Genomic DNA, 6,030 nt, shown 5'->3' with positions numbered 1-6,030 from the left:
ACTATTTGTACCTATTTTCAATATTTGTGGATTACTTATAAATGTCTTGTAAATAGGGACAAGTGAGTATTTAAAAAAATCCAATATGTATCTATCGATGCAATTTTCTAAAAAAAATTACACATGTACTATAAAAAATACATCTTTATAAATTTTTCATAGAATACTTTCTATGTGCATTCATCTATGTAATATTTTTTTTAAATGCATTTCAAGATGTACCTCTTGGAATGTATTATTTTTAAAAATGAGGTGCCTCCCAAGATGTAAAAATATTCATTTTTGACTGAAGAACCCGAATGATATATCTATGCTTCATGAATCATTGGAGAGTGGTGAAAAAGATGGACGGTATTTGGGGTTTAAGTGGACGAAGGATTGCAAGAGTGTGGAGGGAAAGAAAATATGGAGGGCGAGTTTTTGTTAAAAAGTTTAATATCTATGAAACATTTAGTGTATTATTCACAATTCATTTATATTATTTTTATGTAATAGTTAATGATAATCAAATATAAATGATAGATAATATAATATGTAAAAAATATTCATACAATCAGCACATACATCTTTTTTTTCCTTTTTAAGTATAAGATCAAAATATAATGTTTTTTACACTACTATGCTAATAAAAATGGGATGATGCCATGATAAATATTTACACTGAAGCCCATAATATGAAAGGACCGTAATACATACCAGAGTTTGTGTGTTTTTCTGGTCCTTGGGGTAACACTTCAAAACATAATGGGCCTTTTGTGGCTATACTTGATGGACTAGACATCATGAAGTGCCCGTTATTCTGCTAGTTTTTGATAAAAAATTGGTGAGCCTGTTTCAGCAACCAATAACAACATCTTTCTATCCCCAACTCCAATGGAAAAAAGCTTCACAACCCAAAGCTTTCATAGAATTATTAGGTAGCTTACTAGATTGACAAAAGGATACTGCAAAATCATTAAATTATATAAAAATATGATACAACTTAACTATAATAATCCTATTTAAATCGACAATAGAAACTATGTTAAAGAAAAATGGAGAAACAGTGGGTGAAGAAGAGAAGTAATAAATGAATATATGCTGAAAAATAGAGTAAAATGTGCAATCAACCTCTATAATATCAAAAAATTTGGAAAAAAAAAATATGGAAATATTAAAACATCAAAACATATGAAAGAGATGAAATAATATTTAAAATGATTATCTAAAGAAGATAAATTTATGTTTTACTATAATTTTTTACTAGACATTAAACAAAAAACTTTTTTAAAATAAGTGTATTGACTAAACGTTAAATTACACATAAATTGTTGTGTTAGTGATGGAATAATATTTAAAATGATTATTTGAAGATGAGAAAATTAAGGTTGTATTATTTTTTTACTAGACATAAAAAAAAGTTAGTAAAAATAAGTGTACTGACTAACAACGTTAAATTACCCTTAATTTTTTGTGTTAGTGAGTGTAATTTAGAATTATTAATGATCCTCTTCCATTGACTCAATTACAATGTAAAATGTAAATACAATTGAATAATTGATTAAATCCCACACAAATTGATAAAAAAGTTATGACAAATTGAATTCCAAATTTATCACGTGAGCTAAAAAACAATCACGAATCTAGATGCCACCTAGTGTACTTCCCACCGGTTAGTGAGTGAGTGGGACATTTTACAACCCACAAGTAACATGAGCATGAACACGACCTTGTAACGGTAACTTGTAAATTTTTTTACCCTTTTAAAAACATTGTATAATCCAAAGTTCAGTTTTACACTTTTAAATTTTGTCGAATTAAATTAATTACACCACACTAAAATAATTTAATTACTTGTAAATAACTAAATATATAAATTAATTACAACTATCGTTCCTTCTAAAAGACATTCCAACAAGACTTGAAAATAACCTAATTGGTTTTTGAATTCATGTGATTGACAGGGAGTCATAAACTGAATGATAGTATTAATTGACATCCAAATTAAGTTATACTTAATTTTAATAATTCATTTTATTAAATTCAACAAATTAGAAAGGTGGGTGAAATAAGTGATGGGAGAAAAAAAATAAATCTTAAATAACTTTTAAGTTTCACCTTTTGATCTATTGTATTTAAGAAAATAAATAGTTGAAATTATTGGGGGTAAACAAATTTCTCCTCTTATTTATTTGTTTACTTACTTACTAGGTAATTAATTATATATCAATTAAAGAAAAGATAAGGTTTTTATGGATATTAGTATTATTTATTAAAACGTTAAAAGAAAATGATGTATAATTTTTAAATTATCTTATATGGATTTTGGATAACTACTTTGTCGTGAATTTAACTTTATAAAATTATAATATTTAACTTAAATAACTTGTTGACCGAAACAAAAAATGTACAATATATCTAACAAACTTATAAAGAATAGTATATTGTGGGACATTATATAACAGTAAAGTTAAAAACTAGAGTATGTCTATTAATTTAACCGTCAATTATTACACTTTTGCTTTTCCCTCCTTCCAAAAATGGTGGAATCTTTTTTATCAATGGATCATTCATTTGAGAAGGAATCCCACCTATTGAAGCAATCTATGAACCCTCAACCTTGCCCTTATTGTTTCCTAAATGGACATGTGAGAGAAATTTCAAGGTTCTTAATGGTCTACACATTTACACATTCATGTAACAAGTGAAATCTTGTGTTTGTGCAAATAAGTGAGACAAGAATTTAGGATTTCACTTCAGCTCTTCACAATTCTCATTACCTAGCCTCAATCTTCTTCCATTAAAGTACTATTTTTGTTGAATTCTGGAGCAAAAAATAGAAAATAGAAACCACTTTGGCCAGTTTGGTATCATCTAGTGTAGTGCTTGTAATGGTATTGTGGTGGAAAGTAGTAATGATTTTAGTAAAGAAGATTAAATCCAAATGCGGGAAAGCTATATGTCCCATATAAAAATGCAGTTAGTAAATTGTAGCCACGCCAATAAAGTAAAATGAAATTATTTAAGGTACAACAAAAGAAAAGAAGAAACCACTTTGGCTTTATTACATGAATGAAGAAGAGATTGGTATCATCTAGTATAGTGTTCTTGTAATGATAATGGAAGTAACATGCATGTGAGAACTCTTTATCTCTTTCTTCTTTCTTGTGCCTTCTCTCACACTCTTAATAACTAAGATGGTGCATGGAAACAAAAACAACACCAACTTCATGAACAACCTTTATCCTATTTTTGCATGCGGTAGTGATATTCCAGCAATTCAACTTTTGCTTTTCCTTCCTTCCAAAAATGGTGACATCTTTTTTTTCAAAGGAACATCCATTTGGGGAAGGAAGCCACCTGGTTAAGCAATGTAACGTTGCCAGTTGTTGTATAAATAGACATTTCAAGTTCTTCCCTATACACAATTAATCTCAGAACTCAGAAGAATTTGAAGGTTATTTTCTGCTCTCCCTCCCTTTCTTGTTTCTCCTTTATGTTTAATCTATGTTTGATTGTGTTATTTATTGGTGTGAACACCCAAATTTGTTCTACCTTTACCTTTTATCTTTGACATAAAACTCAGAAAATATTACATCATTTTGTTCTACTATAAAGCTACAAAGGCAAACTTAAGTTTGAAGGAGACCGTATCCAGATCTAACAAAGGGGTAGTTATTTCAGCCTTGCAACCATTGCGAATCATGAACAGTGCTTAACATACACATTATCTTTCTATAGCCATGAACAAATTCTACAAGTTCCATACTCAAGAATAATTACAATTAATCAACAAAGTAATCAATTGGAAAATACAGTGCTTCTAGTTCAGTGATTATCCAAAACTCATTCATATATTACTTTCTCGGATCATCAACATCATGGCTTCCCCCAACAGACACTGGCCAAGCATGTTCAAAATCCAAACCTTACAATCAGTGGCAACATGAAAGCAACTCTTCTCGACCTCCTATAGCTTCAGTGACACCTTCACATAAAACAGGGAAACTCTTGATAAAGCCATCTCCGGAGTACTGTTTGCCACTGCTGAGATTGCAGTTTTTCAAGAATGTCTCACTTAGCTTTTATTTAGACTATGCAGAACACATTGCTTCAAATGAAATTCTGGAAGATGTGCCTGGCCATAATGCATATCTTAATGGGATAAGCTTCATTGGTGGAATGGCATTGTTCCCATCAGCTTTAGAGCAAGAGGACCAGCACTCTGAAAAACTTCTGCAAGGGGCTGGTTCGTGGCATTTACATTTCCTACATAACTGAAAGTCCACATAGGTTAATATCAAGTCAGGACGATAAAGGGTCGCGACCCAGAGCACCTATTCTATTTCAGTTACACAGTTTTAAAGAACAATCAAACGTGAATCAGCATAATTCCCAAATAAAAGTAGGCACTCATCAGGTAAAAGACAACATCATTGGCATTTTAGTTACAATAAGCATGAATGGCAGCAATGATGAGACACCTTAAAGGAATAACCAGTGCAAGGGAGCATTCTAAACAGTCAACTAAGAGTCATACATGATGAGGCAATGAAATAGATGAGAATCAGAATTACCATCTCTTCACAGGTAAAAGACAACATCATCCGAATCCGAGCTACCGTGAAGGTTGAGGTCTTCATCGATGAGTACCATCACCAAACACCACAATAACCGAGCAAATCAAAAGGCTTTCACATATCAATAGGAAACTGTAATCAGCTATAAAAGAGAAACAGCTATTGATTACAAAAGGAATCTGAAACAAATGCAAATCTGAAAGCTTCACTATTTCAGTTACAAATCAGCCATCATGGACAGCATTCAAGTGGAGTTAAAATCAGAAAGCAAGGGTCATTGGATTACATAAATAATTCAATCAGTCATTTGAAAGGGTTTTGGCACCAACACAGCTATAAATAGGGAGTCACCTCTTCAATCAAAAGGGGAGATAACATTGCTACACACATACACTCAGTAAACGCGGAGAGGCCAAAAAAGCAACAGCCAGAGAACAGCCCATACCTACACACAGCCGCAAGAAAATCAGAGAGATTATACATACAGGGTGACATACCATAGTTACAGAGCATTCAGAATACACATACGCAACAAATACCCAAAAGAGAGTGATATACATTCATATATCCACACATATCATACAAATCAGAGGGCACAACACAGAATTTGTATCTGCTCTCTATCACACACATAGAAAGAAGAGAAAAACACATAGCTATCAGTCCACATACACTGACCTCACACATATAACAGAGGACAATTCCAGAAACATATCTCACATACACAAGAAATAGATAGGCTGCTGGTCAAGAACACAGAGATAAAGGTAATCACAGCAAGGTTATACACAGGAGCATTGTCAGGTAAGAAGCGTTTTTCATTTAGTGACCAATCTGTGCTTTGAACTTAGACGATAAATTTATAAACAATTTTACTTAGCCATACATAATTACACACACCCATTCCCATTTGATTGATTCCACAGAGATACATATACTGTCATTTAACCAAGAACGAAAGTAAATAATGCTCTATAACTACTTTAAAGCAATGAAATTTGTTTCTGGATGAACATTCATACCAATTGGTTTTTTTTCTCATCATATTGCTAATTACTTCACACTATGACAAATATGTAAAGTTAGATTGGAAAAAGGGATAGGGTTCTTTACCAAAATCATTTGCCGATAACCAACCGTAGAGTCATGGTTATACTGCTTTCATGGCGGAATTAACGCCATCATACGCCAACCTTGTTGGTGTCCTCCCTATGCTTTAAGGAGCCTCTGTGAGAATGAAAAGCTGTGAGAAATAAATAGGACATAGAAAAGAGCATGTCTTCATAGTTAAAGGGAAGTAAAACGGAGAAAGATGATCACTAATTCTTCAATCCACCGTGATAATCGGTGTTCCTCACCGTGACCCTAACCTGGAACCACCGCATCTCACCGTGACCGCCGCCGTTGAAGAAGTGAGGAAGAAGGGAGGCTAGGGATTTAGAAATCCCATTTGGGGTTTTTGGTTCTGAAG

At 32.4% G+C, this 6,030-nt stretch overlaps 1 long non-coding RNA gene across 2 annotated transcripts; it reads right to left on the bottom strand.

Annotated features, from left to right (window-relative positions):
• Nucleotides 3,639-6,030, bottom strand: LOC109332711. 2 transcript variants are annotated; one of them, XR_002105925.1, is made up of 4 exons: nt 5,918-6,030; nt 5,673-5,786; nt 4,911-5,004; nt 3,639-4,256 (listed from the first exon to the last, which is right to left on the bottom strand). It is a non-coding gene; the product is annotated as an uncharacterized LOC109332711 (long non-coding RNA). The 2 variants fall into 2 exon arrangements; XR_002105924.1 differs by having other exon boundaries at nt 5,673-6,030.

Source organism: Lupinus angustifolius, chromosome LG18 (genome assembly GCF_001865875.1).
Source record: "Lupinus angustifolius cultivar Tanjil chromosome LG18, LupAngTanjil_v1.0, whole genome shotgun sequence".
Lineage (NCBI taxonomy): Eukaryota > Viridiplantae > Streptophyta > Magnoliopsida > Fabales > Fabaceae > Lupinus > Lupinus angustifolius.
The sequence above is the reverse complement of the archived record's forward strand: the minus strand, read 5'-3'. Positions and strand labels throughout refer to the sequence as shown.